Source organism: Amblyomma maculatum, chromosome 11 (genome assembly GCF_055883805.1).
Source record: "Amblyomma maculatum isolate TAMU_Amacu chromosome 11, ASM5588380v1, whole genome shotgun sequence".
Lineage (NCBI taxonomy): Eukaryota > Metazoa > Arthropoda > Arachnida > Ixodida > Ixodidae > Amblyomma > Amblyomma maculatum.
This window is the reverse complement of record NC_139354.1, coordinates 126,504,845-126,529,529: the sequence shown is the minus strand read 5'-3', so window position 1 is coordinate 126,529,529 and position 24,685 is coordinate 126,504,845. Positions and strand designations below refer to the sequence as shown.

Genomic DNA, 24,685 nt, shown 5'->3' with positions numbered 1-24,685 from the left:
AACAATATCGTGCACCTGCGCACTGCGCCTTTCCATCCCCAGTCTAACGGAGCAGCAGAAAGAACGGTTCGGACCGTGAAGGATGGGTTGCGGAAAATGGGAGACGGACAGCCGGAAGACAACCTCATACGTTTCTTATTCAACTACAGGCGGACCCCCCAAAGAGAAGGAAGGTCACCTTCCGAGACGCTTCTCGGCTATCAGCTACGTTCCCGGCTAGACACATGTCTGCCACCCAGAGACGCGGACGCTCACGACTGGACCATCACGCCAGGCAGCAGCGTATACGTGCCACCAGTGCATACATCCAGGACAGCTGAATCGGAGCAAGAACAAAGCCCTCAAGCGTCAGCAGCTGACCAGAGTGAAGTACCATATGCAGCAACAACGGAGCGCCCACTGGTTCCGTCGGAATTGATTGAACCCCTGCAGCCCACGCTCAGACGATCCATCAGAATAAGAAACCCGGAAACCCGGTACAGCGGTTTCAATTTTAAGGTAGAAGAAATGTTGTATTTCTTGAGTTGTGCCGAAGGCAGCCGCGTGCCTGCGTTCCTGTGCCAAAGACAGCCGGGCGTGCTTGCGTTCCTGTGCTGAAGGCAGCCGCGTGAGTGCGTTCCTGTCGCTCACGCGCTCACATTGCGGCTGCGCTTGATGCACTTCATGATGACCGCAACAGGTGACGCTGTTCTCAGCGTCCCCTGAAGCTGGACAGCGCGGCGAATTGGGGCCGGTATTGCGAAATTACTGCTTTGGCTCACAGAATGCAGTATTGGTGATGTGTGATGCGCTATATAGTCGTTCTGCTCTCTCTCAGTGTATGTAGTAAAAACTTTGCCACCATTTTGAGAGACCTACAGGGCGCGGGAGCTGTTTTCCAACGCAGGCGCAGATCAGTTTCTGCAGAGCCTACCTACACGGCGTGAACGGTGCCCTGAGAATGTGCAGAATAGTTTCGATATTGTCACGATCAAATTAACTGTGTTTCCACCGTTATAATATCACTGAGCAGAAGTTTAACACGACCGCTTTGCGAGACAAACAATTCCGGAACCCACTAAAGGATGCATGGATATATCATGCATATCACCGTAGCCTAACTCACACGTTTAAACAGAGCACAGCTAAACTGCACGCTATTGGCATACAGACACTGCTTTCCAGCCTAATGCAAGTTTTGAAGTATAAATGCAAACCTTTACCCCACGGTATCGGCTGGCCAAGAAAGCCACGGTATACGTATACCTTGTAGAAAACAACGTGGGCGGATGGAGAGGCGGCCTTCTGCAACGTTTATCTTGCGTCGCAAAGGCCCCTATAGCCTCCTGAAGCATTTCGTTAAAAAATGTTTTCTGCTTAATTGTTACACTCATCATGAAGCTTTCGCGATCTTCCGATGCATGACTTTTCTCTTCATTATGTTTTTCACAACTCATTTCGTAAAAAAAGGCACGTGGTAATACAACCGACACCATTATTAATGCGTTCTTAATTATAGAAGCTCAGCTAAATGCTCCCAATTTGGAGCATGCACTTTGCCTTGACAAAGCTCAGCAAATATAAGATACGCTATCAACATGAATGTTGTTTCTTGCTTAAGCATTCAGTAAACAAATGTCTTCAAATATTTTTGAAAAAAAAACAGGCTCCGCGGTAAGAGAAGCTCGTCTATGTCCCTGTGTCATGTTATATTGACTCAATACTCGGATCTAGTTCAGACGACACGGTCAGAGCATTATGAAAATTAACTACCGGGAATGCATTCCCGGTAGTTAATTTTCATAATGCTATTTACCGCTGCTGATAGTCAAGTTCGACTCGTCGAAGGCTGGCATTGATAACCGGCCCCTGGTACCGGCGCATGCGTCGCGCCTTTTCCCCTTCTCGTTTTATGCCTTCTTTCTTTCCAATGCTTTTCTATATATTCGCAAGCCGAGAATAAACGTGCGGTCATTCGCCGGGCGACGCTGTCTGCGGTGGTTGTTTATTGACGCTGTGGCCGGTGGGCTATACGCGTAACAGTGGCAACCGAGGACGGACCTGAAGGAAGACCCAGCACATGACAGCGGGAAGGATACAAGCCCGGCCCCAACAGTGAGCCACAAGCTACCGGAGTTCGACGATGAGAAAGATAAGTGGCAACATTACTGGTCAAAGTGGAAGCTTACTTTGAGGCCAACAGCATCAGTGACGATAAACAGAAAAGGGCGTTGCTCATCGCATCCCTAGGCACAAAGACCGTGGCAGTGCTATGAGGAAAAGTTGCACCGTTGAAGCCAAATTCCCTGAGCTATGAGGACGTAGTAAATACCCTAAACAGCTACTACGACCCAACGCCCCATGAAATCTCGGAGAGTTTGAAGATCTTCAACCGGTCTCAGAAGGCGGAGGAGTCAGCGCAGGAATTTATAATTGCCATAAGATAAATAGCGCCAAATTGCAATTTCTCATCAATGTTCGACAGAATGATCAGAGACCGTATTGTATGCGGCGTCAGGTCGAACAATGTACACAAGCAGCTGCTGGCGAAGGAAGACCTTACTTTGCAAGAAGCAGAGGTTCTCGCGTTAGCTGCAGAAAGTGCGGAAGTCAACGCCCAATGCATGACTGGCAACCCCGAAGAAGGGAAAGTAAACAGGATCGTTCAACGCAGTGAGCCTAATATAAATAAGCAGACCCTTGGCGCACAGAAACAATGCCGATGTTGTGGAAATTACGGACACAAGTCCACAGCTTGCCGCTTTAAAAAGCGGCGGTACTTTCAGTGTGGTCAACAAGGCCATCCGGCAAAAATGTGTCTGTCAAAAGACCGGGTTCACAAAACATTGACAGTAAAGGCTCAAACCTTGGACGACGAAGACAGCGATAGCAGCGCATCCCAGATTTGGTCCTTGAGTACAGCGCTGTCGCTTGTGCCACCCATTCAGCATAACTTCGCGTGGAATGGCGTGAACTTAAAGATGGATATTGATACTGGTTCGCCGGTCTGCGTGATTCCAAAAGCAATCTTTGAAAAGCATCGTCAGTGCTGGCCCCCTCTTGAGAAGGCAGCGATAAAGTTATCTTGTTATCTTGGCCCATTGCCGGTACTGGGTGTCCTCAGTATGGAAGTTTTTATCAGGCTGTGACAGTGCAGTGTAACCTGATGGTGTTGGACTGTAAAGGCCCAAGTCTTTGTGGCCGAGATTTATTACAGAAGCTGAAGGACAGAGGCCGAGCTGTCCTACACGTGAAGGCGCAAGCTGAAATAGAAAGCGTGGCGCCCCAAATGGTCTCGCCAACTGCTTCGACACTACTGCAGCAGCACGCGCCCCTGTTCTCAGAAGGTACCGGACTCATTAAAGGCCCACCAGCACGGATATATCTGAGAAGTGGAGCGATTCCAAAATTTTTCAAGGCAAGAAAAGTTCCTTTTGCTCTTCGCGAAAAAGTCTCACAGGAGCTGGACAGGCTCTAAGCTGCTGGTATAATATCCTCGGTACCTTACTCGGAATGGGCTACGCCCATTGTTCCGGTCTTAGAAAAGGATAGCTCAGTGCGCATCTGCGGAGATTTCAAAGTCACGCTAAACCCGATGTGCGAGATCGAACAGTATCCACTCCCAGTCATTGACGACTTGTCCGCCAGCTTAGCCGGAGGAGAGCAATTTAGTATTTTAGACCTTCGGGCCGCCTATAATGAAGTCTCGCTGGACAACGACTCTCGCATGCTGACAGTCATTAACACGCACAAGGGGCTGTTCTGTTATAATAGGCTACCTTTTGGTATCGCTTCAGTGCAAGCCATATTCCAACGAAAAATCGAGTCCGTCCTGCAAGGGCTGAGCGGGGTTCGAGCATATCTCGACGATGTGCTGATAGCGGACAAGAAAAACGATGACTCTAATTTGCAGGCAGTCCTGCGGCGTTTCAGTGAAAGTGGCATCAAGCTGCGCGCCGATAAATGTCCCTTAAGCCAGGAAGCGGTACAGTACCTCGGTCACCGTATTGATGCAGGTGGATTGCACCCACTGGAAAAAAAAATATTCATGCAGTTAGGTTGGCACCTGCACCTCAAAATATCACTGAGTTGCGTGCATTCCTTGGCCTAAATAAATTCTACAACAAGTTTTTGCCCAACATGTCCACGTTACTGACTCTTTTGTATAAGCTCTTGTCGAAAGGATCTAAGTGGGCGTGGGGAGCGGCAGAAGAGGTATCATTTGAATGCTCAAAGAGCTGTTTGAGCTCTGCACCTGTGCTCACTTATTTTGATCCGCAGCGTGAATTGCTGTTGGAATGCGACGCTTCGCCTCATGGCATCGGCGCCGTACTTTTTCACTGCATAAACGGTGAAAACAGACCCATCGGATTTCGCTCTAGAGCACTGACCGCTGCAGAAAGAGGGTACTCGCAGATCGAGCGGGAAGCCTTAGCCCTGCTGTACGGTGTATCGCGCTTCCGCGACTACCTCCTCGGCAGGGAGTTCACGTTGGTGACTGACCAACCGGCCCTTGCTTGGCCTCCTGAAACCAGACCGCCAGACTCCCGTAATGGCCGCCGCACGTATTCAAAGATGGGCACTCCTTCTGGGCGCCTACAAATACAAGCTACTGTGTAGGCCCGGCAAAATGATGCTGAACTCGGATGCCCTAAGTCGATTGCCTCAATCGTTGCAGCAAACGGAGGCCGATCCTGAAGGAGCCTCCAAATTTATCCTGCCATCAACGAATGGGACGACCAGGCGGTTTCCCAAAAGGAGTTGCAGGAGCTCACTGCAAAAGACTACGTGCTGTCCAGTGTCTGCAGGTATGTCATTGAGGGTTGGCCAGCACCCGCTCGCATCGAAGGCTCGGAAATGAACAATTACTACAAAAAGCGTCTGGAGCTGTCGGTTGAGGCGGGACTTTTGCTGTGGGGTCATCGATTGTTAGTGCCGAAAGAGGCAAGGGGCCGATTGCTGAAGTTACTGCACGAGGCCCACCAGGGTATCGCAACTATAAAGAAAGTTGCGAGGTCAAAATTTTGGTGGCCGCATATCGACCAAGACATCTGCTGGATTGCGTCAGAATGTCGAAACTGTGTCCAGGCTTTGCCAATGCCTGCTGCACGAGAACCACTCAGCTGGCCTGCTACCAATGAAAGGTGGTCACGACTTCATATCGATTTTGCCGGAACAGTTAAAGGGAAAATGTTACCGATTGTTGTAGACTCGCACAGTAAATGGATTGATGCTATTCCTCTCCCTGAAGCCACGTCGAGCAGCACGGTAGGAGCTTTACGTACTTTATTCAGCCAGTTTGGCCTGCCTCGTACGGTTGTTTCAGACAATGGCACACCATTTACTAGTTCCGAGTTTGCTCGATTTATGGAACGAAACGGCATAGTTTCATATTCTCACGCCCCCATATCATCCTCAAAGCAATGGGCTTGCAAAACGCGCAGTCAGGACAATTAAGGATGGTCTGAAGAAGATGCCTGGCATAAATCTAGCAACCGTCCTCGCTAGGGTACTGTGCAAGTACAGAAATACTCCACAGCAGTCCGGATTGTCTCCTTCAGAGCTGCTTTTAGGATATCAGCTGCGCACGAGAATTGACATGTCTCCCAGGAAACAGCCCCCACAGCACGAACGATCTGCGGATGAAGGCTGGAGTTTCGCCCCGGGAGATAACGTTTTCTTTAGGAACTATGGTGTTGTTGATAGATGGACACCAGGCAAGGTGAAGTCCACTGCAGGCGCACGACTAGTATCCGTCGAGACTGAAGATCATCAGATGGTTCGCCGACATGTTGACCAAGTACGCAAACGCTACAAAGAAGAACCGGCTGCGACAGAGGCCGGAACATCTGGGTTGTCACCTGGTCCAAGCCACAGCGCACCAGAGTCGGAAGTTCACGATGATGACACACCCCCGGAGCCCGTGCTGCGTCGGTCCACCCGTGTAATGAAACCAGTGCTACGTTACGGTTACTAGGGGGAAGGAATGCTGATAGTCAAGTTCGACTCGTCTAAGGCTGGCATTGATAACCGGCCCCTGACTACCGGTGCATGCGTCGCGCCTTTTCCCCTTCTCTTTTTATCCCTTCTTTCTTTCCAATGCTTTTCTATATATTCGCAAGCCGAGAATAAACGTGCGGTCATTCGCTCGGCGACGCTGTCTGCGGTGGTTGTTTATTGACGCTGTGGCCGGTGGGCTATAAGCGTAACAACCGCATATCGCATATCAGCGCTAAACTGGTTCTTCGAAGCAATCAGAGCATCTACCTATCCCGCCGCGGTGGCTAAGTGATTACGCCGCTTAAATACTGAACGCAATGACCTGGATTGAAATTCCGACAGTTGCGGCCACTTTTCGACGCAAGTGGAAGCAGTCAAAGCACGGCGCCGGTGTACAATGCAGTTTTCAGAGTCCTCTTCTGCGGCGTCCCCAAACACACGCGTCGAATCCGGGTGTTAACAGTAAAATTAACGTTGACGTCGTATACTAACTCACAGTGCATATATTGATATCATTAAGTACTGAATGAGAAGACAGGGATACTGCTACGCATACAACTGCGGCGGCATTTGCAGTCGATAGCCGACAAAGTCGATCCAGACAAGCTGTGCTGTGCACACCGCCGCCACAGTGCCCAGCGACCCAGCAGCCATGATGCGAGAGTTGTTTTATATTTGAAGCAGGTGTCAGCACCCCCTGGCTTTCGCCGCAAAATTTGACATGGAGTGCGTCACGGCCGGGTGGTGCGGGGTTAAGGCAGTGAGCCCCCTGCCCCTTCTAGAACACGGTAGGTTCCGTCGAGAATGGATACATGGATGGATGGAATATAGGAGCTTCCCCTTTGAAACGGGATGATAGCAATTGCTATCATGCTCATTTTTGTCTCTATATTTTAATTATTGTTTTAGATTGGTTAACTATACCATCGTTCTAGGCATTGAATTTTTATTTCTACATTACTAACATTAAGTCACTTTTCTGCTTTAACGCCACCAATCTTCCAATCGTTTTTTGCGAGCCTCCACCGCAGGTTAATTAATCCGGCCACTGGCATCTCTAAACCCCAGAGCTTCAGAAAGAATGACTGCGCCTGCGTCGACTTTAGGATGAATACCATGACATTCGAGTATAATATGGTCAATTGTTTTACTGGAGTTACCACATAAAGCACATGCGTCATCTTCATTGTTATATTTCTTTTTGGAGCTGCGTGTTCTAAGGTACCCTGATCTAGCTTCAAAAAGTAGGGCACTACCTCTTAAGTTATCAAAGAAAACTTCCTTCCTGATCTGTCTTTTCCACTTCCGGTATAATTTCACACTGTTTCTTTTTCATCGAGTTTATGCAATTTTTACCTTCTGTGTTTTTCACCTGTTGCTTAACGCTCTTTATTTCTTCTCCTTGTGACCAGCATGCTTACTGGTTAGTTTCCTAGTTCTTTTCCTCCATTGTGAATCAACGCTTTTTATGTATAGGTATTTAAATATTTTAGCTGCCCATCTGTTACTGCCCAATTTCCATAGGCGTTCCTCATATAATATTTTACTCTGCGCTTGCCGTACTTCGAAAGATGTCCAGCCCATATCTCCCTGTATCACCTCATTTGTGGTTTTGCCGTGGGCACCTAGTGCTAATGATCCGACGGCTCTGTGATTTATTTCTAATGTCGACTGTACCTCTAATTTTAGGCACAAAACCGCATTTCCAAAAGTAAGCCCGGGAACCATATTTCTTTCCAAAACGCATACCCGTTGTGTCCCCAAAATGCCCCATACTTCATCATCCCGACATTTCTTCGCCCTTTTGCCTTAAGTGATTGCTCATACTTTTCAATGTATGCCAATCCTTCATTTACCCATACCCCGAGATATTAATATTCTGCTACTCTGGGTATTTCATGGCCTCGTATTTTAAGACCCTGATCAGCAGAGCAGTTGAAAATCATCAGCCGATTTAAGTGCGCTAAAACTGAAGCCGTCGTCTCCGCAATACTTGAGTTTGAAATTCTTCCCGACTCTCAGCTAGCAGCACAATATCGCCTGCATACATCAAACCTGTGAGGCGCTGCACTACCGTCTTTCCACCTAATCTATATGAAAGGTTACAACCCAGGATACGTTCCTGCATCCTCCGCTGCAGGTTTATCATATAAAGCATGAACAGCAGCGGTGATAGAGGACAACCGCGTCTTAATCCTTTGCATACCTGGACAGCTTCCGTGCTTCTTATTCCTTCCCATGTAAATTCTACTTTGTTATCCCCGTATATTTCCTGTAGGAACTCTGTTATCTCACAACCGATACCTTCTTCTTTTAATATGTTCTGCAGGAGTTTCCTGTTTACGTTGTCGTACGCCCCGTTTATGTTCATGAAGGCCAAATACAAAGGCATATTTTCTACGCCAGATATTTCGATGTATTGTGTAAGCACGAACAAGCTATCATCTAAGCGCCTACCATTTCTAAAGCCGTTTTAAAGTTCTTCGAGTATCTTGTCACTTTCAACCCATGCTTGCATCTTTAATTTCACCGCCTGCATGGCTAACATGTACATAATAGATGTTATGGTAATTGGCCTGTATGATTTTATGTGCATCCTTTCTCATTTGCCTTTAAACATTAAATTTATTTTCCTCTGCCGCCAGCTGTCCGAAATTGGCTTATTCGTTATGACTGTTTCCAAAGCTTTTAACAACGTTTCCTTACTTCTTGGAGCAAGTTCTGTAATCAGCTTGATTGGCATTCCATCTATTTTAAATGAAGCGCGAAGAGGAGAGCTATCTGTTGGCAAACCAAAAAAAAACAAAAAACAAAATGATACGTGACTGCAGGCTGATTGGGGGACGTAAGCCGTAAAGCCGGAACCGCATGGCGCGATTTAGGGCGCGATTGCCGCGCGGATGGTGGGACGCGCGCATCATTCTGACGCGTTCCCACTAGTTCCCACTATGAAATCGCGCCGCCGCGTGGTTCTACGCTTCGTAGAAAAAAACGCCTCCCGCGGCGCGTCCACTGACTGCACGGCCGGCGTCCACCAATCAGCGTGCAGTCACGTGTCATTTTGGTTTTTTGGTTTGCCAACAGATGGCTCTGCTCTACGGGCATCTCGGCGGAGCTTTGTTTCCTCAGTCACGGCCGGTCTCGAGGGAGAGAGCGCTTCTCTTCTCGCGCACTCTCTCCCTCGATACCGGCCGTGCCTCGGTAAAGCTTTAGGTAAAGCTGGAGCGCGCGTCCAAGGAGCCACGTGCTTCACGTATCTTGTTCGTTCGCGCGTAGTGTTTTGCACGCAATGTTGCTGTTCGAAATTAAGTTTGATAAATACACTTTGGAGGAAATTTCGCTGTATAATTACATGATGATTGTTTTTATTGTAGTGTCCTGTAATTTAAAGGGCATATTATATATGCGGTAACAGAGATAACTCATCTCGTTGGGAGTTATGTGGTCTGGCAACCCGGAAAACGCGGCGCGACACCGCCGCTCACTTTTTGTCGTGCGGGTGCTCGCGCGTCGGCGGCAACGCGGTCGTATGCCGCGCGTCACGTTTTTCGCTCGCGAAAAACGCTCCACGCGGTTCCGGCTTAACTTCAGTGGACGCGCCGCGCGAGGCGCTTTTTCTACGTGTAGAACCACGCGGTGGCGCGTCCACTGACGTCACGGCTTACGTCACGCGTAGAACCACGCGGCGACGCGATACGTGCTCCGCACGCGTCAGAATGATGTGCGCTGCCATCATCCGCGCGGCAGTCGCGCCCTAGAGCGCGCCATACGGTTCCATCTTAAGGGGTATGTTTTTATTTCTACTACAAAGATATCTCGGGCACTGCTGCGGTCATAGTGCCTCTTTTAACTTCATATGCTGCCAGCGGAGCAGCGGTGGCAATATTTCGATTCCCAACACACCTTTTGCGTATGCAAACTTTTATATAAGCATTGCTGTTTATATGCAGCTATCGATGAACAGTTCGGCGTGCGGTGAATTGTTTCAGTTAAACTTAAGCATACATGCTATGTTTTTGGATAAAAGCTGATTTATTTCTTGCTTGATTGCAGCCTAAGGTGTCCTGATTCTGTTAGCGATTACCTTTGCAATTACCCTGTACGTGACAGACTAATATAATTGGTCTGTAATTTTTCAGGTTTTTAGCGTCCCCTTACGAATTAAGAAAATGTCTGCCTTCTTCCGTGGTTACGGTACCGTCGATGAATACAGGCACTGCGTATAAAGAGTGGCCAGTTTTTCTATCAAGATATCCGCCCCCCCCCCCCCCCCCAAGTCCTTCAACAAATCTATAGTTATCTGATTCTCTCCAACTGCTTTCCCGCTTTTCATAGTCTTTATTGCTTTCTTAACCTCGTCCTTCGACACTGTTTTTCCGTACCGCCAATCTCATAAGTTTCCTGACTGTTTTGGTTACTTTAGTGATCATTATAGAACTCCCCGTCTACTTTGACTATCTTGTCCACATTTGTGATGACATTGCCCGCCTTGTCCCTTAGCGCATACACCTGATTTTTGCCTATGCTCAATTTGTACCTCAATGCTTTAGAGCTCCCCCGCTTATTGCAGCATGCTCAATTTTATCCATCAAAGATCAAGCAGGTTTTCTGAAACGGTACTCTGTTATCGATCATGCCCATACCATCAACCATGGGATAAAAAAAATACTCTGAATATAACCAGCCCTTATACACGAGCTGTACGTGAAAGTGCTGGAAGATATAAATACAGTGTCCGCACAGTAACCGTAGTTCTGCAGAAGACACGAGCTGTACGTGAAAGTGCTGGAAAATATAAATACAGTGTCCGCACAGTAACCGTAGTTCTGCAGAAGAAAGTAACAAAATTCCTATACAGAAAGGTGTTAGGCAAGTAGACACGATCTTCCCAGTACCCCTCACAGCTTGCTTAGAGGAAGTATTCAGACTTGGAATGGGAGCAGTTAGGGATACGGGTAGATTTAGAATACATCAGTAACCTGCAATTTGCTGATGACATTGCCTTGCTAAGCAACTCGGGGGATGAACTGCAAAGAATTATTGGTGACCCAGACAGGAAAGTAGAAAGGTGGGCTTGAAAATCAATATGCAGAAGACTAAGGTATTGTTCAACAGCTTTGGGAAGGAAAAGGAGTTTAAATAGCGAAGCACTGGAAGCACTGCTTAGGATAGGTGAAAAACACATATCGAGACCATATAAAGGAAATAAGAAGCATAAGATTAGGATGAAGCGCATTTGGCAAGCACTCGCAGATTATGACTAGCAGCACCGGTATCGCTCAAGAGAAAGGTATACAACAGTTGAATATTACCTGCACTCACCTATAGGAGTGAAACGTTGAGGTGAACGAAGAGGATTCTACTTTAGTTGAGGACAACGCAGAGGGCTATGGAACAAAAAATGGCAGGGGTAACATTAGGAGATATGAAGCGTGCACAGTGGGTCAGAAAAATAACTCAAGTTAGTGACATTTTAGTGGAAATTGAGAATTAGAAATGGGCATATCCAGGACGTGTAGTCCAAAAAGAGGAGAACCGGTGGTCGCTTAGGGTAACAAACTGCATTCCAAGAGAAGGAAAGCGTAGTAAGGGGCGGCAGGAAGCTAGGTGAGCGTATCATTTTAAGAAGTTCGCAAAGATCAAGTGCATGCAGCTTTCACAGCGCCGGGTTAATTGGAGAAATATGGGAGAGACCTTCGCGCTGGTATAGTGTGTATAGTCAGGCTGATAATGATGATGATTCCTTGCATTTTCGTATTCCTGGCTGCTCATCGGTTGAGGATATGAACCTTCAACACAATGTCGGACCAGCTACAGCGAATGTTGCTCGTAAATAAACCATACGCTCACGGGAGCCCATGCAGAAAACGATAATGCAGAATATTCTTTCCAAAATGTTCACTTCATTCAACTTTGAAAAACGTCTTTTTTTAAATCATGGTCCAGTTTAGCAGGGACAGCTAAATAGGAATAAGCTGTAAAATACAGGACCTATTCCCAGCTCCGATATCTCCTAAAGTACTTCGCACATGCGATAACAGGATTTACAGAAACCTGTTAAAGAAAACACTGGACCTTCATTCATGTCCGTTGCGTCCTCCTGTTAGTCCTGCCTGCTTCTTTACGGTCTCTTTATGCCCCACATCATCTCCGGCATTCTACCATTAATTTCATAAGGTACTAATAAAATCGCAAATAGGTTTTTTCAATAGGGTTGATGCCACGCAGCCTTTCAATCTTCTATCCTTTCTCTCTACGTACTGCTGCCCATCTGGCTCGACTCCTGCTATCTCTTCCTTCAAACGCCCTCGACACCTTCTTTCGTTCAGAGTGTATGTGGTGCGGTTCATGTTTGCACACAGCCATTGAAGAGTTGTGGGCTGGAATATTCTTTGGCAGCGTTATCTTGACATTTGCAGAAAATAAAGCAGAAACTAAATCATAAACAACCATGCGTGTGCATGCTTAAACGAGCCTCTACTCTGTAATCTAGGTTATGGTCTATGCAATTCTATTCCTTACTTATCAATAAACAGAATAACGAAGTATAGCAAATCTTTCGTTTTGCACAGCCAGTTTGGCCGAGCTAAGCCGTAGTAATATTTATGACAGGTTCTTACTAATATATCTATGTCTCATACGGCTCCACACTTTCTAGTCTGTTAGACGCACACAAAGTAACAGCAATACCAGAGGCTAAACAGTGTTTATAAGTGAGGAGATAACGTCCACTACCATTTCACACTAGGCACAACTCGCATTTATTGAGGATTGGTCGAGGAAAGAGCCTGTGAAGTGGAAAGGAGGAGGCGTGAAATGTCAAGGTAGTAAACAACCAAACACTTTTCTGTGGGGTGACGTGGGGTTAACGCTTGTCGCGTCGATTAGATGGAGACCGGCGCTATCTGTAATCGCCTGCCCGACCTGTGAAATGCCGCTTACCATCTTTGGTATATACGCAGCTCTTTGAATGTGTTATTGAACTATCCGCTATTCTGCTTCTGCTATCCGCTATTCTGTGTTCTGCATGATCCTAGTGTACATTCTTTGCACGCTGGCAGAGTGCAGGGATGAATTCATAATGGAGTTTGTAGCCCAAAGCATGGTATTTTTCTGCAGATTGAGTGATGTAATGCTTTTGCCTACTTGTTGCTCTTTATTAACAGTCCAGAAACCAAGCTACGCCCTATAACATATGTTAGGCATGCTGAACAAAAATTTTGTTTCGTTATACTGCATCAACCTCTTCTCAGTGGCGATGTCGAAAGTCCTGTCTTGGAGATTTCAGCATTGGAGCTATTATACCTGACTAATTTTGAACGGCATGCACAAGGCCACACATTTCTGGCCTCACGAAACAACGTAGCCAATCAAAGCGAAGACCCAAAAAAGCTCATTAATCATGCCTTATTATTGTTATAGCTTAGGGCTCTTGACTGAGTTTACCAGCCACACTTGAACTAAATACCTCTAGGAGTGCATTGATTCAGCTAGAGACTTGTAGATCATGTTAAGCTGAACGTGGCGAAACTGTCGTCAACAAAACACAAAGAAGCACTTTTTCGATTTCTTATTTGAAATATCGCAGTTGACCAACCTATTAGGCACGTTGCAATAATGGTTATTGCATACCACTAATTCACGGCGATTATCCAGATCAGCTAAATGTTTGGTATTGACATATAATTATGTCATAAAAAGGAATTTTATATTGACGCTGTAGAATACTTTAGCTCCTATTACACAAAACTTTAGATCCTACATGAGAGATATTTGAGTTATTTCCGCTGATTCCTTGCGACATAAACGATCTATCAACAAGCCCACCAGAATAACTTTCACATAATTTTTTAGGGACAGCAGGACGAATGTTTTCTTACACCATTGAAATAATAAGATTTACACGAGCATCAGGGTCAATAGACGGCAAACAAATGGCGTCTATATCTAGTACTGAGACGCAAACATAGTCTTCTTTATCCTTGTTTATAGACACAAGTTCAATATGCTATCGCCGAAGCTAATCATGCAGCGTCTAAAACTTCAGCATATATACTCTAGCGCTGTGCTGCAAATGTCACCGCCTTCATCAATTGCCCACAGCAACAGACTCTTATGCTAACAAATGAACATCGTCGTAAAGATGAAACTACTTCTGTGCCCCTCCTTCATGCATCCTAGGTAAAACACACAGGCAGTCGGCGGAATGCAGAAACGGCTACCTTTCCATACAGGCTGCCGAAATCATCGAATGGAGAAAAGCCAGACTAGCCAGTTGCCGAGAAGCTTACCAAGCACGGAAACGATAGAAGACAAAAGTGGCAGCAGCTACTGCGGCGGCGACCGATGGCTAACACGTGTGAAACTTGCTGCAAGGATAGTTGAACCTCTACAATATTTTTTAGGTTCTAGTGTCCGCGATTTGCTCATGATATTGCCTTGCTAAGCAACTCGGGGGATGAACTGCAAATAATGATTGATGACCTAGACAGAAAAAGTAGAAAGGTAGGCTTGAAAATCAATATGCAGAAGACTAAGCTAATTTTCAACAGCCTCGTGAAGGAACAGCAGTTTACATTAGATAGCGAAATACTGGAAGTAGTAGGCGAATATGCCTACTTAGGACAGGTAGTAACCGCAGATCCGGACCATGAAAAAAAAAATAATAATAAGAATAAGATTGGGATGGAGCGCATTTGGCAAGCACTCGCAGATTATGACTAGCAGCTTACCGGTATCGCTCAAGAGGAAAGTATACAACAGTTGCATCTTGCCTGTACTCACCTACGGGGCTGAAACGTGGAGGCTACCCAAGAGAGTTCTACTTAAGTTGAGGACAGCCCAGAGGGCTATGGAACGAAAAATGATAGGAAAACATTAAGAGATAGAAAGCGTGCAGAGTGGGTCAGAGAAATAACTCAAGTTACTGACATTCTAGTGGAAATTAAGAAGAAGAAATGGACATGGGCAGGACATGTAGTGCGAAGAGAGGATAACCGATGGTCGCTGAGGGTAACAAACTGGATTCCAAGTACTTACATTTAATTGGACAGGAGGACTCGCCGGAATGTTCAACTTGTGGCATCCCAGAGACTGTGGACCATATATTATTGGTGTGCCCAGCGTATGCGTGCGAAATACGTGTGCTAGCCGCTTCCTTGAAGCGTTTGGACAAAAGACCTTTGTCGGAGGAACTGATGCTGGGTGCTTGGCAAGGCAAGGGGAAGGGTGTCCACGCAGTGCATGCTGTTTGCCATTTTTTTGTGCGCCGGCGGACGCCACTGTGCCTGTATATATGTATTTCATATTCCGTCTCCCACATCGTCACCCATCATGATATTCCTTCTTCTCTCCTCCTTCCCCAGTGCAGAGTAGCAGGTCAGATTTGATTTATTCCTGCCAACCTCTCTTCTTTTTGCTTTCAATAAATCCATCTATCTATCTATCCAAGGGAAGGACAGCGTAGCAGGGGGCGGCAGAAAGTTAGGTGGGCGGATGAGATTAAGAAGTTCGCAGGGGTCAAGTGGATGCAGCTAGCACAGAACCGGGTTAAGTGGAGAAATATGGGAGAGGCCTTCGCCCTGCAGTGGGTATAATCAGGCTGATGATGATGACGATGATGATGATGATGATGATGATGATGATGATGATGATGATGATGATGATGATGATGATGATGATGTCAACCCTCTACACACAAAATTTGAAAATTCGATATCGGAGAGAAATGCAGAAAGGGGTTGCCATTCGAATGTCTACTGCAAAATAGCTGTTCTTCTCTGCATTAAGAAACAATAAACGAAATGAGATGAGCATTCGCGTCTCGGCATACGGGACTACAAACAAGAGAAAATCGGGGTATTCTTGATCTAAACACCCTAACGGCAAGCTGAAGGTCCCTTTCACCCCGCTTTTCATTTCGCGGAGGCATACATATTGATTTAGGTTGTTTTTCAGGAAATAAAGGGGTAGTAATCTCCCACTTTTCTATGTACATCCACGATATTCCGAAATATGCACCTTTCTCTACACTTGTCAAAGGTGCATATTTCGCCGGAATGGATTTCTATCGCAAACTAGCCTCGACCATGAGTAAAAAATGGAGTATAAATAGGAAGCAAAATTATGATACCACCCTCAACGATTCGCAATATACGATTGTATGAAAAGTTATGTGCGAAATAGCGTGCGAATTTTCTCGCGCGCCGTTTTTCTTATTTTGTTTAACAGTGACGGCAACGGGCTTTCCGGCAGAATGATCCGTACACGTTTCGCGTAAAATGCTATCTTGAAAACCTGCTTTCTGCTAAGCTTTCGGCTGTTGAAAACTTCGAGCTTTTCCGTGTATACTCAAGGCTCTTGAAGAACAACGGAGAAATTATAACAGATGTTTTGAAATACACCTTTCAAGAGCCCACTTGAATACAGTGGAAGACAGCAGAGTATTGTTTTCCTCAAATGGATGTTTGACATGAACAGCGGCAAATTCTTTTGCCGCCATACAGTAGGCTCGGCTCACATTCGACAGACAAGCAATATTTTGAATACAGTGGAATATCTACTGCTCTTCAACCTTTAACATCTTTCTTTCCGTCGGAATTGTATCAGTTCAGTTCAGTTCAGGCGTTCAGTCGTGTCCGACTCTTCGTGACCCTATGGATCATGTCACGCCACGCTTTCCGGTCTCTCACTATCTTCTTAACATCACATAGCTTCATCTGCAATGCCTCGAGAATGCCATCTAACCATCGCGTTCGCTGCCTACCCCTTCTCCGGCGACCCTCAACCTTTCCCAACATCAAATCTTTCTCCAGCGACTCCTCTCGTCTCATCAGATGACCAAAGTAGCTGAGCTTTAACTTTAGAATTTGACCCTCCAATGAGCAGTCAGGGTTTATGGTCAACAATATCGACTGATTTGATCTTCTGGCAGTCCAAGGAACTCTTAAGAGTCTTCGCCAGCACCACAATTCAAACGCGTCAATTCTTCGGCGGTCAGCCTTTTTCACAGTCCAACTCTCGCATCCATACATCACAACTGGAAAGACCATAGCACGGGTTATACGGATCTTGGTTGGCAGACTAATGTCTCTGCTCTTTACTAGACGGTCAAGGCTAACCATTGCTCTCTTTCCCAGAAGCAGGCGTCTCCTAATTTCATGGCTGCAGTCTCCTTCCGAGGTAATCTTGGCGCCCAAGAACAGAAAGTCTGTCACAGCTTCCACTTCTTGTCCATTGATGCTCCAGGACTTGATAGGGCAAGACGCCATGATCTTCGTCTTTTTAATATTCAGTTTAAGCCCAAACTTCTCACTCTCTTCTTGTACGCGCATCAGAAGTCTCTTGAGTTCCACTTCACTTTCTGCCATTAAAGTGGTATCATCCGCATATCTAAGGTTGTTGAAACGTTTTCCAGCAATCTTCACTCCAGCTGAAGACTCGTCCAGACCGGCCTTTCTCATGATGCACTCTGCATATAGGTTAAATAGGCAGGGCGACAGTATGCAGCCTTGCCTCACCCCTTTCTCAATCGGAAACAAATCAGTAAGACCATGCCCAGTTCTGACTGTGGCCTCTTGCCCTTCATAAAGGTTCCTGAGGAGACAGATGAGGTGAATTGGAACTCCCATCTCTTGGAGAGCTTGCCACAATCTGCTGTGATCTACGCAGTCAAACGCTTTCGCATAATCAATAAAGCAGAAGTAAATGGGTTTCTGGAACTCTCTTGCTTTTTCCATGATCCAGCGAAGGTTGGCAATTTGGTCTCTAGTTCCTCTGCCCTTGCGAAACCCAGCTTGCACGTCCGGAAGCTCCCGATCCACATACTGCTGCAGCCTACCTTGCAGGATTTTTAACATCACCTTGCTAGCATGCGAAATAAGTGCGATCGTGCGGTAGTTGGAACAATCTTTGGCACTGCCTTTCTTTGGAATGGGGATGTAAACTGACCTCTTCCAATCCTGTGGCCACTGCAGGGTTGTCCAAATCTTTTGACATAATGTATGCAGTGTGTTAACAGCGTCGTGGTTGAGGTTTTGAAGCAACTCAGCTGGAATACCATCAATTCCGCTAGCTTTGTTCTTAGCAAGGCTGGCTAAGGCCCATTCAACTTCACTCTTCAGGATGCCCGGCTCGAGATCAGTAATCACAACCGTCCTATGTTGGGTTTGCACATCCGGGTCCTTCTTGTACAGTTCTTCTGTGTATTCCTGCCACCTCTTCTTTATCTCTGAGGCTTCAGTGAGGTCCTTGCCTCGTTTGTCCTTTATCACGCCCAGCTTAGCACAGAAGCTTCCTTTGATATCTTTGATTGTCTTATACAGAGCTCTTGTGTTCCTTAATTGGCTGTTGTCCTCAACTGCTTGACACTGTATGTTCAGGAAGGCATTCTTATCTCTCCTTGCTATTTTCTGAAAATCCGCATTGAGAACCTTGTATCTTTCTCTTTCCCCCATACCTTTTGCATTCCTCCTTTCCTCAGCTATTTGCAAAGCCTCCTCAGATAACCAGTTTGCTTTTTTGCATTTCTTTTGCTTTGGAACTACCTTAGTAGCAACTTCTTGTATTATATCACGAACATCAGTCCACATCTCTTCGGGCTCTTTGTCTTCTAGATATAATTCTTGAAATCGATTCCTCACTTCCACAGCATATTCTAATGGAATCTGATCCAGATCATACCTGAAAGGCCTTCTAGTTTTCTGCGTTTTCCTCAATCGAAGCTTAATTTTGGCAACAAGAAGCTGATGATCGGTGCCACAATCGGCCCCAGGCCTAGTTTTTACTGCTTGTATAGCGCTTTCCGTCGGAATTGTATATGTACTGTTTAAACATGATACGGCAATGATTTGTAGTAGCTTCTGGTTGCCTAATTTTATAATATTGTCCCGAAACTCTAAGAAACGCGTCTTGCACATTGTTAAAATATATTACCGGCAGTATTATTTTCTCAAATTGTAAATTTGAAGCTCTTTAAAATACATTAAAGGCGGTAGCTGCCACTCTTCCGTGGGTTCTTACTGTAAACTGTTCAGCGGCTATCATGCCCAAACTAATTAAAAAAGCAAAGCCGTTTCTTTGCTATAGAAAAGGAAATTATTCACCAGATTCTTCGTGGTAGAGTTACTACAAGAGCACTGCGCTTCGATAACAATTTCTCTTTTTTATATAGTATTAGTGCGGTAGCAACACCACATGCTCAAAAAACAATTATAAAATACAGATGTGGTGACGGCTATATATTTGAATTGATAGATACAATTTCTTCACATTTTGCTATAGTTTGTTTACTTGCTACATACATACATACATACATACATACATACATACATACATACATACATACATACATACATACATACATACATACATACATACATACATACATACATACATACATACATACATACATACATACATACATACATACATACATACATACATACATACATACATACATACATACATACATACATACATACATACATACATACATACATACATACATACATACATACATACATACATACATACACACATAGTGAGCCCTCCACGGATCTTGTTTCATTTGTACATACCATGATCTTCCTCTTGTACATACCATCATCATCCTCCCGCGGCACCGGCTCCGGCAAGCGCTTGGGTTTTGTCCATCGGAATAAACGCCAGACACGGTATCCCTTGCCTTGCCGTCTCGACCTGGCCTTTTTTCCGCAAGTGGTGGAGGTGAGACTTGATCCCCTTGCTGGTTTGTGCCCTGCCTCTCGCTGGAGCTACGTTCCGGTCGCTGTTTACCGCCTGACACCATCGTTATGTCTACCGAGAGTACCCACAAATCGGCAGGACCCTCTGTGGTGTTTTTCCGTGCAGGCAGGAAACGAAGACAGCAGCCGTGGAGCACGCGGTGGGAATTTCTTTATTCCCGGAAACAAGTTACTGGCGAGCGCCAGCAGAGCTGGGCGCTGTCCGTGATAAGCCAGGGCGAAGTGCGCAGCATCACGGGGCGCTGCGGCATATATAGCCGTTATTACTGAGGGGCGTGGCGCACAGGACAAGTAGGCGTGCAACTACTACACTCCCCCAGTGTTATTTGAATAGGGTGCATACAGTCAATAAAAAAAACCAACACAGACTAGTTCAAGGCACATAGCTAAAGTAAGCTAGAATTAGGTAGTGGGCTCACTCCTCAGCCGGCGCCATACATTGCGATGACGCCGCCTATGTCAGCAGATTCTAGTTCTACGCGCCTCCGCAGGGGACCGCCACCGCCGCCTTCCATATATGTTCAGGTCGCGTTTTATAAAATTTAAAATTTGCTGATAACAAATGTCTCGGAGGAAGATGATCTGCTGCAATGGAAAATTATTGTAAACGCTTAACGCCACCAGGGGCGTGGCAGTTATTTATTGAGACTTACTTTCGGACTTGCTTTCGGAAATGCGGTTTTGTGCCTAAAATCAGAGGTACAGTCGACATTAGAAACAAATCAGAGATTCGTTGGACGATTAGCGCTAGGTGCCCACGGCAAAACTACAAATGAGGCGGTACAGGGAGATATGGGCTGGGCATCTTTCGAAGTATGGGAAGCTCAGAGTAAAATATTATATGGGGAACGCCTGAAGAAATTGGACAGTAACAGATGGGCAGCTAAAATATTTAAATAACTGTACCTAAAAAGCGTTGACTCACAATGGAGGAAAAGAACTAGGAAACTAACTATTAAGTATGCTAGTAACAAGGACGGAGAAATAAAGAGCCTTAAGCAACAGGTGAAAAACACAGAAGGTAAAGATTGGATAAATTCGATGGAAAAGAAACAGAGTGCGGAATTGTACCGAAAGTGGAAAATGCAGATCAGGAAGGAAGATTTCTTTGATAACTCAAGAGGCAGTGCCCTACGTTTTTAAGCTAGATCAGGGTGCCTTAGAACACGCAGCTACAAAAAGAAATTTAACAATGCAGATGATGCATGTGCTGTATGTGGAATCTCCAGTGAAACAATTGACCATATTATACTCGAATGTAATGGTATCCATCCGGTGTTGATGCAGGCGCAATCACTGTTCCTGTAGCTCTGGGCTTTTGAGATAACAGTGCCCGGTTGAATAAACCGGCGGTGGAAACTAGCAAAAAACGGCTGGACGATTGCTGGCTTAAAAGCAGAGAAGTGACATAATGTTAGTAATGTAGGAGCAAAATTTAATAAATACAATGGTGGTTTAGTTAACCATTCTAAATCAATAATTAAGATATAAGGAGAAAAATGAGCATGATAGCTGCTGCTACCACCCCGTTTCAAAGGGGACGCTCCTATATTCCTTCCATCCATCCCATCCATGTAGCAGCGCGCGGCACCGCGCGCTAAGCGCTGTTTGCCTTCGCCTGCCCCTTCGCTGCTATGTTCTCGCTATTGTGGAAGTTTTTGTTTTGCAATGGGCAATGTGACCCAACGAATTGTGACTTCTGATACGAAGATGCCACCCCGATGACGAAATCATTGTGCTAGGCTGCCGGACACGATTACGGGAAAGGCGCCATGCACGAACGAAAGATATGTGACACTTGGAAAATAATGGGAGAAAATATAATCCTCCCTAATGGATATAAATACACGATGACGTGATCACATCAATTACACGTATACAATCCTAGTTTTTCAGTTGTATTTTATTCTATGGCCTTGTGGAAACAATAAGCCAGGGGAATTCGTGCAAGCAGGGACAGCTAGCCGGATTGTCGACATGCTGCATCAAGGAAGCACAAAGCCAAATACGAATGTGAACAAAAAGTAGGACCAGCAGTTAGGAAATAACTTTATTCAACGCATTACTAAGCATCAAGAATGCGCTGGTATGTCTGTTGACCACAGCCAGCATATTATAGCTGAAGTAATTATAGGCTAATATTTCACAGTACCATGGGTATGTTGCAAAATAGGGTCTAATGAAATTGAATTGCGAATCTTGTAAAGCCTGCTAACGCGGCGTCGCCGGGAGCAAACAGCTTACTCGGCACAAACTTCCGCGACAATGGAGACTTAGCTATTGTCAGTTCGGCTTTACTGCCGAACTGACAATCAAGAACAGCAGCGAACGCAATTGCTGCTTGTCTGTAGGACGCGGAGCCTGTGCTATAACTTCTAGCTTTTCAGTAGCCGGCTCAATTCCGTGCGCGCTAATGAAATGTCCCAAATACTGCAGCTTGTCTTTGAAAAATTCGCCTTTTTCCTTCTTTATTTTGATGCCTCTCTCAGACAATCTTTTCAATACTGCCTCTAAATTTCTTAGATGCTCCTCTTCAGTATTTCCGGTGACCATTATGTCGTCGATGTAGCAAGTAACGCCTTCAAGTCATTTCAATATATTGTCCATGATTTTCTGAAAGATCGCCGGTGCTGAGGCTATGCCAAAAGGCAACCGGTTAACAACATACAGGCCCTTGTGCGTGTTCAAGGTTAGGTAGGCTTTTGACTCCTCGTCCATCTCGACTTGTTGATAAGCCCGATTAAGATCAATTTTCGAGAATTTCTGACCTCCGGCTAATTCTGCCAAAAGCTCATCCAACTTAGGAAGCGGGTATGTCTCGACGTCTAGAATCGGATTCAAAGTAAGCTTGTAATCGCCCCAAATTCTAATTGATCCGTCACGCTTTATCACAGGAACAATTGGTGTAGCGTACCTGCTACTGGCGACGCGAGAAATGATTCTCAACCTTTCGAGCTTTTCTGGCTCTGCCTCTACCGGTTCCACAAGAGCGAAAGGTACACTTCGTGCTTTCAGAAAACGTGGTATTTGGTCATCTTTGAACTGGAGACTTGCCTTTTCTCCCTGTATGGTTCCTAGCTCGTCACTGAACAAGTCTGCGTTTCTCTGTAGCAGCACTTCCCATGCTGCCGGCGGACTGCCTGGTGTAGCGGACACCTTACAAAGACCTTGAATTCCACTCCAGTCTAGTCTGATATGCTGTAGCCAGTTGCAACCTAAGAGCGGTGTCCCGTTTTGCGGAAGAATGTACAGCGGCAGACGTGCCTCTTGGTTGTTGTGGCGGACGAGCACATCCATTACGCCAACAGGTTTTACAGTTTCCCTTGTGTATGTTTTCAATTGCATTGTTGTACGTTGCAAACGGATACCGGGAAAGCACTCTATAGCCTGATGGTGCGACATAACCGATACTGGTGCTCCTGTGTCAAGCTCCATTCGTATGCTAGTTCCTTCTACATTCACTCCAACCATTATGGGTGACGTTCTGGACACGTCGACACTATTTAGCTTAGTTAGGTCGAGCTGAGCCTTGCACTCAAGCGTGCGCATGCACTGCTTCTGTTTTTTCTGTTCTGTTCTAGCTTTGCACATTCTTCGTATGTGCCCTTGTCGGTTGCATTCGAAGCAAGTAGCTCGTACGTGCGGGCATGCTTGTGCATCATGCTTGAAAGAACCACAACGATAACACGGCTGGGATTTGCCACTTTTGCTAGCGTACTTAGGCTTCTATTTCCCACCCTGCATTCGGTGAACGTTTTCAGCGCTATCCGATAAGTCATGTGATGTCGCTGCATTGCTCACTGCTGCCTCGGCGGCCAAAGCACGGTCAATTGCCTTGTGAAATGTTAGGTGCTTGTCCTCAACAAACCGCTGCCTCTGAATGTCAATTCGCCGCAAGCCACAGACAAATTTGTCGCGAAGCGCATCGTCCAGAAAAGAGGCGAATTCGCAAGTTTGAGGCAGCCTGCGTATATCTTCCACAAACTGGGCTATCGTCTGCGTTTCACGCTGCACGGCGCGATAAAACTTCGCTCACTCAGCAATAACGGATGGCTTCGGTGACGGATGCTTGCTCAAAATTTCCCTCAACTCGGTTAGTGACTTCGAAGTAGGCTTGTCAGGAGCAGTCAAAGCCTTTAAGAGTCGGTAAGTTTTGGGACCGATGAGATTCACGAATACATCGACTTGAAGGTCGTCCGGAACCTTGTTCGCCTTCAAGTACGATGCGAGGCGTTCGTCGTATGACGTCCAGTCAATCATCGAGTCGTCAAAAGGTTTCATTACTCCAAGCTGGGAGGCCATCTTGCAGTATCGGCACCAGGGCTTAGCTCCAGGGTCCCGCAGTCGATGCGTTGATTCTCGTCGCCATTATGTGGTGTTTTTCCGTGCAGGCAGGAAACGAAGACAGCAGCCGTGAAGCACGCGGTGGGAATTTCTTTATGCCCGGAAACAAGTTACTGGCGAGCGCCAGCAGAGCTGGGCGCTGTCCGTGATAAGCCAGGGCGAAGTGCGCAGCAGCACGCGAGGTGGCGGCATATATAGCCGTTATGACTGAGGGGCGTGGCGCACAAGACCTTGACAAGACAAGTAGGCGCGCAACTACTACACCTTCTACCTCGGCTGAAGCGCCCCCTTTCATGCGACAACGCGACCCGCCGCTGTTCTCTGGTCGTCGCGATGAAGACGCCAATGGCTGGCTGGACACATATGAACGCTGCAGTAACTACAGCCGGTGGGACGATGCTGTAAAATTTCTGAATGTTTCTTTATACCTCATTAAGATCGCCAGAACCTGGTTTATTAACCGCGAACCCCGCACCGATAACTGGACCACATTCAAGCAGCAGTTCCGCCAATATTTCGCGGACCCACCAGTTCTAACTCAGGTTGCGAAGAACCAGCTCGCCTCTCGCCTCCAAGGTCCCGATGAGTCGTACGCGTCT

The 24,685-nt window shown here is 46.2% G+C and overlaps 1 protein-coding gene across 1 annotated transcript in view; it reads left to right on the top strand.

Moving 5' to 3' along the window:
- LOC146174918 (uncharacterized) overlaps positions 1-24,685 on the top strand; it is a 201,051-nt gene that overhangs the window by 6,755 nt on the left and 169,611 nt on the right. The window lies entirely within an intron of this gene.